This window comes from Gambusia affinis, linkage group LG07 (assembly GCF_019740435.1).
Source record: "Gambusia affinis linkage group LG07, SWU_Gaff_1.0, whole genome shotgun sequence".
In the NCBI taxonomy this organism is placed as follows: domain Eukaryota; kingdom Metazoa; phylum Chordata; class Actinopteri; order Cyprinodontiformes; family Poeciliidae; genus Gambusia; species Gambusia affinis.
Window position 1 is genome coordinate 18684684 of NC_057874.1, and position 11912 is coordinate 18696595.

The window sequence follows — 11912 nt, forward strand, 5'->3', positions numbered from 1 at the left end:
GCCCGTTGTATTAATTGGAGTGTAAACATTCAGCAATCACAGGCTGATCCGCGACTACATTTGTTCTACTTATTGTCGCATCTGGTCCAGTGAACGAGTTTGAATGGATGCAAAAAGAATTAATGACGTTATTTTTGGAGCTGAATATGAATGTTTCATTCTTTTAAAAGCTATTTGGGCGGAGGAGATTTGTGTTGAACAGATGATTACAGTTCTGTCCAAACATGTTTAGAGTGCCTATAGTCAGGCCTGTCACAATAAACAATAAGTCAGTTAATGATAAATAACACAAATCAATTTTCACTTCCAAGATTTTTCTCTTTCTACTAAAACTAGATGACCAAAGTCTTCAGTCTGATGTTTTGGTTTCAACAAGCCGGTTTTTTTAAGGATAAGTTTATTTACATAGACATCATAATTCATTTTATTTATTTCCGTTTTGTTTATTTGTTTTGGACATTTAAAATGTCTTTTATTACATATTCATTAGAATTTAAAGTTGATTCATCTTAAGCCTTTATTATCAATAAGCTTTTATTATTATATTACTTCAAAATAATTTTAAAACAACATTATCATTTATCGCGATAACTTCTAGGACAATTTATCGTCCAGAAAAAATTGGCAGACCTATAGTTCACATTTTGCTACACAAATAAAGCATCGAACAGGAGAAAACGATCCATAAGAGAAAAATTATTTCAATATTTTTTCAATTGAAACTTTAAAAAGTGTCCCAAGGGTTTGTACGCAGCACCCTTGAACTGTGAAAGTTATTTGGAGGAGCTTTCACCAGAGTTACACCTTCAAGTCTTTTTAGACATGTCTGGACCAGCTTTGTCCATTTGGATAGACTGGATTTAGGTCTGGACTTTGACTGGGACATTCTTTTATGCTTTAATTGAAGTTATGAACCTTGCTCCCATCTCAAAGCATCACGTTTTACAGTGAAGATTGCTTGTTTAGGTTCCTGTGCAGTGGCACGTCGTGTTCCACATCCAGGCCAAATGTTAAATTTCGATCCCCAATCAGAGCATCTTTTATTTTCTGTCTTTGTCGCATCCACCAATTTCTTCTCATCATTGTCAAGGTTTGGTTTTTGACCCAAATGCAGAAACCACTGTGAGAGCATAGTAAGGTTTTGACATTTATTAAATAAGTAACCGGAATCTGTTTTGGCAAGGTCAGTTCGTCTGAAAGGATGAGAGGAAGAGATGTTACTGAAGCGGCAGGAATAATGGAGGAAATGTTCTGAGAATGAGATTAGAGCCGGCTCACGGGTTTGAGGAGAGGTAACAGCGCAGAGGTGGAAGATCCTATTGGTTCAGAGGTAAGTGAAGTTGTTGATCCAGAGAAGATATGTCACCTGCTTGTTGACAGGTGATGTGTGGGACAGAGGAATTCACAGGTAACAGGAGCTGCAGATGACGACCTGAGGCTGAGCTTCTTACGGGCAAACATGGAGACTTTGGTGTTGGCTTTGTGGACACTGGAGATGTGGATGAAGCAGAAAGCAGAAGGTTTCAGAAAGTGAGATGGTTAATTTTCTTCAGTTTGGGAGATTGGAGATCAGTCTATACATAAATGTGAAGCCGATCTGATCCTGTCAACCAGGTGTAAGATCAGCCACTGTCCTGATTGATAGGCCGACCCACCAGAACATCTCTGTGCAATAGTCGCTCCACTTTGCCAATTCAGTAACTATCTTGCCCTATGTAGCAACATTTCACAAAACAATCCATGTATGTTTTCTGCATATGAATATGATATGAGGCTAAAAATAACTTAGTTTTCCTTTTTTATTTTCCAGCTGTTCTCCTGTAAAAGCTGAAACGCATGAGCCTCTCCCTCGGGGTCGACTGGAGGAGCCTCATCTCGGTGGCAGTGGCCCTGCAGCTGTGCCGTCCTTGACTCGGTCCGTCAGCAAGGAGGGACAGCACAGGTGCGGAGCAACAGAAAGCCACGCAGCAGTCAGCAGGGTTGCTGCACAGTGTTTCTGTGTGGGGACGGGGGAAACCTACCCGACAGCAGGCGGACGGCGAGATATGCACCTCGATGTCACGGGTCGTTCAGTCAAAACAAATCTGTGTGCTTTTTCTCCCGGGGATACGGGACCAAATAAAAATCTTCAATTCCTGGTAGCTGTGAAGTTTGGAGACATATTGTGCAGGAGTCTCCCTCCAGACAAATGTGGCAAAGAGACAGGACAGATTTGCTTCCTAAGCTGATGGAAAAAAGCCCTAATTGATGGCTTCTTTCACACATTAATTTACACTCTGTTACCTCCCATCACCTTCCTATCACATAAATGATGGCAGCAAGCAGACGCTGGTTGAGCGATGGAGCCTCCAGTGAGGTTGACTCACACTTAATTTTTCTGCTGAGTCACACCCATTGTTCTCCTCCTCCTCCTTTTGTTCTCAAATTTGCACAGGGCAAACTTCTATCTAAATTTACCTGCAGCTGCGGCAAAGATAATCAGGCTCCAAATTAGCTTTGAATAAGTAGTTTTGTCTTATTTAAAGAGCGATTCAGAGTTTCTTTTTTTTTTCAAGCCATGCAAACAAAACACCAGGGGGTTGAGAGCCGGCCTCCTGGTGAAAAAGAAAGTGAGTAACTGATCAAAACAATCATTTAATATTTAGAAATTACATCATCAGATGGACCAACATATAAATGTCTGTGGAAAATTTGGTATTTCAAAGACTAAAATGAAAATAATTCACATAAATACCATAATTACTCAATAAAATCAGGCAAAATGTTGTGCAAACATATAGAGGTGGAGATGGATCGCTTTTTTCTTTTTACAACTTTATAGGTTTTCAATAGAAAACTTCAACAAAAACTGCAGGTGTGTGTCTGGTGAATGTTTGGTTCAAACGTTTGTTCATTCAGTGAAGTTACTGTGGACAAATTATCCAGAAATTTTACTCAAGTAAGAGCAGCGATACTTTATAATAAAGTTACTCAAGTAAATTTTTTCCAGAAGTAACTGAGTGGCCGCCCCACTGTGAAGCGCTCAGAGCTGATTGTCGAACTGAGACCTGAATCCTAGCAACGCTTTAGGAAATCCACTCTCCATCTCAGCTGATCGATCCGACCCGTTTACAGATCAATGACGTCTGAGTCTTACAAACGATCAGTGGGTGCACTGTAAAACATCTGAGCTGCGTTTAGTTGTGTTTACTGTCTTCTACTCTTTAAGTCAAGTAAATTTAGTGAGTTTTAGTTCTGAACCTAAATGTGAGTTTGTGAAAGATAAACTTACAGTAGTAACTTCTGTTAACTTTTTATTAATCTTGTCAAACCTCCAAGAGTTTTTATGTTAGCACTTAAAAAAATTGAAGAAAAAGACAGAACTATTTCCCAGAATGCTTAGCGGCTTGTTTTTGTATCCTGAGATGAAAATGTGTAACATTGATCTGACTCCTGTGTTAAGACAAATATTTATTTTAAATCTTGAGGATAATGTTCTGTTCACACTAAATGATTTTAGCAGAATCTATTGTGATGTTTAATAAAATTCCTCACTTTGTTAATTCAATTTGAAACAATAATTTTAATTATTCTAAAGTAAAATAGTTATTTTTAACTTGATATTGTGAGTAAAATATTAGAGAAATGTGGCTCTTTATCTATGTGAGGGAAGTTTTTTTGTTGCATATTGTGAAATAATTTGGTTTAAACTGCAGCATTAAGTTAAAACTCACAATTCAAGATTAATAAACTTAAAAACAATGTTTAGACAACTTGTCTCTTGTTGTTAAATCAACTTAACTAACTTTAATTTCTGAGTTAAAATCAAAACAGTTTTCTTGTTGACATAAAGTGCATTGTAACAGCAGCAGGTGAACTTACATTTTGAATTAAACCACCTTCAAACGTTTTACAGTGTAGTTCTCTTTCACAGTTTCTCATGAAGAGTTTGAGCTGCCAGTCTGTTATTGATCCAGGGAGTGAAAGCAGACCGGCCAGGCTGTGCTGCGTCAGGCTGCAGCCTCCTTTCTGGGGAACGCTCCCCCAGACGGAGGTCAAGCAGGCTGGGGAAGAATTAATCACACCTTGTTTCCTTGTCTGCGGGCCGCAGGGGAGTCACGAGTAAAGCTACACACCCCACAGAAACACAGCTGCACCGGCTGCTTATCTCACACTTCTTCCACCTTATCCATCTTTTTTCTCTGCCTGACCTCTTGCTTTGTTTCTCTCTGCCCTATGCTGATGTTCAGACAGAAAAAAACAAATGTTTTACATGATATAAGCCCATGCAGAGGTTTAATATTCGGGATTAGAGAGGCAAACAGTGGATGCTTTACCGTGTCTTGGTAGATTTTATCCTACAACAAAATTGCTTCAATAAATCTTTTCTTCACTTTCAGTTTTGTTTCATTTTCAAAACAAAATGTTTAAATAAATTTATTTCAGAGTCCATCTCAATATTTTCAGTTACAATCACAATTTTTTTATGCCAGGATTTATTTTCAGTTTCATTTTAAAAGGGACGCATCATGCAAAACACATATTTTGCTCATTTTTTAGACTTCCGTTTGTGTCTCAATTGCTTCGGAAAACAATCCAAGTGCTTAAAAAAAACACCAAGACATATTTTGGGCAAGAAATTAAAGTTTTTCGGTGTCTGTAAAATTAACCGCTTTAAGAAATCTCTCATTTGACAGCAGAGTACTGTTGCCTAGCAACTCCAGCCGAGCCTAGCCCCGTTACCAAGCAACCGAAGCTGAGCTCCAGCTCAGCTCAACACCAAACAATTGGTTTGGTGTTGAATAAACTTTTAGAAACTACTGCAGTATTCTTGTTGGTTGTGCAGGAGACTCCACTTCTGCTTTTCAAAGATGTATGGTTGTATCGTAGCGCATCTGTTTGTCAAACTGAGACCTGAATCCTAGCAAATTAGTTTCTTTCAATACAAAACTTCTAAAACCTTTTTAACAAAACTGCAGGTCTGTGTCTGGCGAACTTTTGTTTTACATTCAGTCAGTAGAGAATCCAGAAATTTTACTCAAGTTAGAGTAGAAATACCTTGTAATAAAATTTCTCAAGTAAAATGAAAGGTACAGCGTAGAAAAAAAAAATACTCATAAAAGTAATTTTTTTAAAAGAAAGTTACTCTCAAGTAAATGCAACTGAGAAATTAATTGTCTTTTAAGCTTTTTTGTTCTTCTGTTCATTAAACTATGATTTGAATTTTTATTTTTATGGCTTTCAGCTCGTGTCAGTACCAAACTTATTTCACTGAAACTCTTAGCAGCTTCAGCCAGGATCTTCACAAGGTCTTTGGCAACAGTTATGGGCATGATGTGCACATTTCACACCAGAATACATTCATCTGTTTTTCCATGATCTCACAGGAAAGCCAATTGTGTAAAGTGTTGCACAGGATCCATCTGCATGTATCTGCATGTGTTGAACAACCAACAAACCTGCACCCAACCCTGGATCATCACCAAGGAAGATGTTGACCAGGACAAACCATCACAGGGCGAAATCTGATGCGTTGAATTCATCACAAACGACAGACACATTGCACCTAAGAGACTCAAACTCTTCAGCAAACGTCATCAAGAGCTCTCTGCAAAACAGGTACTTGTCACACCTTTTCTTTAAGGGCGGCGTGTTTTTAACAGCTGCAGAAAGTCAAAAAGTATTTGTGCTTCATGAGGAAACCTTAAAGACTTCCAACCAGCCAAGCTTATCTGCCTTATTTATCACATTCCCCCTCTCTTCGTCCTAGAAATCATCATCATCCTCTCATCAGATAAGCAAGGCTGCGCTCAGTAATGCTCAAAATTTACAGTACATAATTTAAATTAAATTTATATTGATTCCCATTTGTCTCGTTCATCGCTTGCCCTAAAAACTTTCTTAAAGGAATCAGTAGGAAAAGGTTCTCCTGTCCCTGCATTCTGCTATTCCTGTAAAACACAAACCAAAGCCAGAGATGCTGATCCACAAGGCATTCTGGGACTTCTTTCATGCTCAAATGTCAGAGCGTTTCATTCTGATGATGATGACTCACTGCCCTCGATCTTTGTCTGCATGGGAGAACGTCAGCATTAAAAAACGAGCCGGCGTCCTCACGTGAAAAACCACAATACTACAAACGTTACGTAACAACACTAAACCGTGTACTCATGCTTTAACAACTGAATAAATAGACTTGTATGCATTTAAAACAGGATTTTATCATCTCTCTTACCTCCTCACACAGACATATTGGTGGTTGTGGTGGAGGGGAGATTTGAAAACAGAACAAGACTAAGCAGTCATTGACATGCTCTACTAGAGGCCTAATGGGCCCTGGGTAATGGCCCTCTCTGGGCTTCAGAAAATCCTCCCTCATGCATACATCAAAGCCGGGATTGAAAAGGATACAGAGTGAAAATGGAGGAAAGGAAAGAGATATCAGAGCCACACAGAGAGGGGAAGGTGAAGGTGCACGTTTTGTTTAGTGCATGACCTTAAATCGTTACGAAAGACCATTTAAAAACAAACGTTTGGTGACCTGAAGCTGGACGATAAAACTCATTCAGAGCGTTTTTATTCTCTGGAATAACATTGTTGTGTTTGAGATCTATTAACAGATACTGGGAGGACCTACACTGCAAAAACACAAAGTCTACCAAGAAACATTTGTCACGTTTCTAGATCAAATGTCTTAGTAAACTTGAAATAAGACAAAACTGACTTACAAGTCATTTTTCAGCAAGATATAAGAGCATGTTTTAAGTCAACAATTTCTTAATATTGGTGAAAAAGTTCTAGTTTCACTGGCAGATTATTTCACTTGTAACAAGATATTTTTCACATAAGTGAAATAATCTGTCATGGAACTGGTACTTTTTTCAACAGTATTGAATCATTATTTACTTAAACTTCTATATCTTCCCAAAATGTTACTTAAGCATTAATTTTGTCTTATTTCAAGTGAACTAAGATATTTGCACTAGAAACTAGACAAAAATACTTGATTAGATTTTATGTTTTTGCAGTGTTCTCTACATGTAGAGGTCACTCAGAGACTGTAAAATTATAAACTTTACCATATTCTATTCAAAAACAATTTAAAGTAAAGAGCAAGTTAAGAATATTTTTCTCTTTGGGATTGTTTGGTCGCGATGCCAGATTCAGCCGTTCATCAATAACGAACACGTGGCGTTTGCCTCAAGACAAATTGAAAATTAACCGTCATTACGCTCACATACATTTCACTTTTACTTTTTAAAATCTCCTAAACAGAACCTGTCTTGCAACACGAAGTAGATTAAAAGATTCATCTTGCCAGGTGCAGACTCAACCTTTAAACTCCTGGGTGGGGTGTCGGTTCATTAGGTCTCCAAACAACTCCTCTCAAATATACATATTTCTCAGTCTGAGAAAATAAATTAAGAATAGTATACAACTGGAAAGAAAAAGACTTAAGGACATCATATGTGCTTCTTAAAAAGCTAGTGAGAGTTAAACACTGCAGGTTCATGATGACATTTCAGAGGTTTTCATCTTCAGTCCAACCCTTTCTCACCAATATTGTGCACCTGACTTTGCTGACACATTATTTGTCAGCCAGCTGCTGCAAAACAAGAACTGCAGCTCATCACCCTGCAACATCCAGCGCCTCTCCTCTCCTCTCACTGCCCATGAGCCATCTGCTTCATCTGCATAAAGCAGATCTGTCAATAACATCTAATTGTGATTCACACAGAAGTGTTCAGTGTGACCCTGACTGTTTGCTAAAGTTTCCCCTGCAGACCACATACGATGAACGCGTGTGTGTGCAGCTACGTTCTCAAATGAATCTATCTCTATCTGAGATCTTTTGGGGGTGAATTCAGTGAAGAAATCCTCACCCACGTTCAGAAAACGCTGGGACCTCCATGTGTCCTACTCAGTGAAGTGGAGCATGTAAAACCTGCCGCATTCGCCGTGATTGTCGGCTCTTCCTCCAATTTAACCTTTGACTTCTGTTCCACCGTCTGGCGGGACGTGTCTGAGAAAATGTTTCAGTAGTTGAGAGCAATGTTACACTGAGGAGAAAATGAAGTACGAGCTGCCTCACGGTGCCACGCTGACTTTAAATTATCCTTCAACAGTTTTGCGGCCAGAGTGGTACTAAGTGCCACTGTGTAACACGTTAAACAGTGTCTGTACTAAAGAGACAAAACTAACAGACCTGTGCAGCCTTCAGTGGTTTGATAATTCACACAGGTGGTTCCATCTGAACATAGACTAGACATCTCTAGTTACTGTGGAGTGAGGAGCGCACAGACAAGGGCCCGCCCCACCATCAAATTAGAGTCAATTTTAATTGGCATTAAAGCTGGTGATAAGGCTTTAATGAAGGAATTAACAGATAACGCAAGTCAAGTTCTGCAGCTTCAAACTGAGTCACTTTATGACAGACAAACTCAGAGATTTTACAAACTGAGTTCAAAATGTTGAAGGAAGTGACAAATTTACTGGACAAATCCAGATTATGTAGATCCGGGTTGCCCAAAGTGAGGCTCGAGGGCAATGAGCGGCCCTCAGAATGATTTTGGGCGGTCCTTGATTATATTTCATGAATAGCCTAAACTTGGTTTGGTGGTAAAAACACTAAAATCTTAAAATGGAAAATGTAATATGCAACAAAAACGATTCGTTCAGGGTTTTGCTTTTAATTTAATGTATTAGTAGTATTTATTATTAGGCTTTTACTAAAATGCAGAACTGGTATTTTAGTAGTTCTGCATTTACTAAATGCAGAACTAAATGGTGATATTTATCATTTATCAAAATAGGTTTTTCCTGCACGTCCATTAGCATAAATAAATGTCAGATATAGTTTATTAGAAATGGGCAAACCACTGAGCAAATTCAGAGCATTTATCTCATAAGCAGGTATGGTTTTCCTATGAATGTTTGCAATAAATGTCTAAATATATATAATTAATATAATGAAATAACTGAAGCAAATATGTAGGAAAAATGGGGCCAGCTTATGTGAAGTATTTGTAAGTGAAAAATACTTTTCTGTTGTCTCAGTGGAGGTGTCTGGTATAAATGTCTTTTCTGTGGGTAAAGTACATTTCATCAGGACAGAAACAGATTCACGGCTATGACATTTTATTGCTTGAATTTGAAAATAATTTGTTAATTAAAACAAAAGCATAAACTGCTGATATAAAATGCATGTGTTAACAAAAACAAAATGAAGTGAAACTGGAGACATTTACGTTTTTTTGTGAAATGGAAATGAAACATCTTGATATGAAGCTCATAGGTTCTCCAAAGTTCCCTGGAAATTTATCCAGATTCTTATCATTTATTTATATATATATATATATATATATATATATATATATATATATATATATATATATATATATATAATGTATTGATGCAGCCAATTACCATCAACAATCTCAATATTACTGAGCAAACTCCAACTGATTTTATCCAAGTATAAAAATGACTGAAGTTTCTTAGAGTGAATTAATAAAGAAAGAGCAAAATAAAGACCAAGGAAGACAGCAGAAAGTTGGGAGACTATTTAAAGCAGGTTCCAATATCTGAAAATGGAAAGAATATACGGCACACCTGTAAACCTACCAAACATGGTCTTCCTCTTAAGCTGACCACTGTGCAATAACAGCAGTAATTTAATAATCATGAGGCAGACAGCTAAGGTAGGAGGATCTGTTGACACTACAATGTTTTATAAGTTAAAAGTCACTGCAAAAAGAAATCTATGAAATCTGGTGGATAGCTTTTTTTTTTTTAGTTTGGATAGCAAAGAGTTTAAGGGAGGATGAATGGAAACAGACTAAAACTAATTAGAAACAAGAATGCAAAAGTCTTGAGCCTGAAGAATATAACCAGTATACAACGGCCTAGTCAAAGTCCAACTCGTCTACTTTTAAAAAACAGTCTAATTATGAATATAAACCACATTTTTCAGATTTTCTTTTTGCAGAAATGATGCATCTGTTTCCTTTAACCTCACTGTGTGACTACCACGTGAAACCTCAATAACTCTACATGATGAAATGTAATTTAAAAAAAAGGAAAGTATTTCTTCGGGTCACTGCAAAATGAACTATAAGTTGAGTAAAACAACCACATTCTGGTTCTATGATCTGTGATTTTTCCCTGGTCTGAATGATGTCTGCAACATTAAAATAAATTTACAAATAGAAGAGCTAACCAAGCAGGTGAAACCCTGAGCTTTGTTCTTATTGGGGAAGCTCCTTGTGAGCACCTAATGAAGCCTGCAGTTTAAATCTCCCCTTGTTACAGCTAATGGACTGTTTATGTGGTTATTTTATCCCTGGCTTAGAAAGGTATTGCATAAATCCTCATTGTTATCAGTGTTATTACCACATCACCTCAAGCATGTAGGGATAAGCAGTATTACCAGAATCGGTAATGTACAATGATAATTAGGATGCACGGATATATCCACGTAAATGATTGTCATTTTTGTTCTGCTCAATATTTGTTTCTCCTCTCCGCCTCCTGCCGAGCTGCGAATTTAGGCCATTTTCCCAGAAATGTGTCTGACAGAGAGAGGCAGATGCTTTCCTGTCCTCCCAGAGGAGACCGAAGCACATGTGGATAGTCACTAGGCTGGTCATATTAAACACACCATGTGCACACTGCATGTGACTTTATGTGCGTCTGTGTGTGTGGATCTAGAACAGCCATGGAGTGAGACATCTAGTGGCAACCTTGCAGCACTTCAACAATAAATACATCTAAACAACTAAAAAAAACTAACTTGAAAGGTTTTTTTATCTGTCTAATGCAGTTTTAAAGAAAAGAAAAGGAAAAAACAGCAACTTTAATTTGTGTTTGCTTCTAATCACAGTATGTTAGTTGGATTGTGGATATTGTGGCAGTTTGATACCATCTTCCCCCGCTGTCATAACAATACCTCTTGCGGCTGATATCATTTGTCAAACTATCAGTGGCAGAATATGGTCCACTGCTCCCATGAGGCTGCAGACTTGATACACTGCTGCTGTTGTTTAGTTGTTTGTTCTTTTTTTTTTTTTTTTTTTTTACCTTGGGTGTCTTCTTTCACCTCTTCAGTAGATTCTGGAGTTCAGGCTTTCAACGCCATCTGCACACAACCTGCATGAATGATGCAGCAGCAGGAGGACCTGTGAGCAGAATGGCAGAGACTCTGCAGGGGTGTAAAACTCCTGGACGGCCGCTGTCCTGCAGTTTTTAGATGTGCCACAGGTACAAAACACTGGAATGAAATGGCTTAATTACCTCCACCTTGTGTAGACCAGTTCTCCAGAGCCTTAATGACCTAATTATTCTATTCAGGTGGTGCAGCAGAGGCACATCTAAAAGCTGCAGGACTGCGGCCCTCAGGACTGGAGTTTGACACCCCTGGCAGAGAGTAACTAAACTCGTCTAATGGGCTGATCACGAAGGCATCTGAACACAAAACAGCCGGATTCCTGCATATTCCCCGTTACCATGGAGATGGATTCATACTCTTTTCTACATTTTAATAGATATAGCGCCAACTGGCAACGTTGAAGGAAAATACAACAATAAAAAAAACTTTCCTAAATTGTTTCCTATCAAGAATATTAACATGTGACGTCACGATCTGCTATGACGGACGTCAAAACAACCAATGCGCTCCTGTAATAAAGCCTGTCAAAGGACAGACATCTGTAACCTAATAACGCTTCTGTTAAGTTGATTTCACTTCATAAACGGTCATAGAGAGCTGCACGATCGGCTGCACAAGCACAAGCACAGAAACCAAACATTTTATAGTAACTTTTAAGATTGATAGCAGCTTCAATCATATGACTGGCGGCCCTCGGTGTAGATCATAAACTTTATAAGTAAGTATGATTAGAAAGATCGATGTCATGTTCGGCATTATCCACCTT

At 38.2% G+C, this 11912-nt stretch overlaps 1 long non-coding RNA gene across 1 annotated transcript; it reads right to left on the reverse strand.

Annotated features, from left to right (window-relative positions):
- Positions 1 to 668: 668 nt before the first annotated feature.
- On the reverse strand, positions 669 to 11220 carry LOC122833619. Its single transcript, XR_006370999.1, has 3 exons — positions 11059 to 11220; positions 1279 to 1489; positions 669 to 1193 (listed from the first exon to the last, which is right to left on the reverse strand). It is a non-coding gene; the product is annotated as an uncharacterized LOC122833619 (long non-coding RNA).
- Positions 11221 to 11912: the final 692 nt, after the last annotated feature.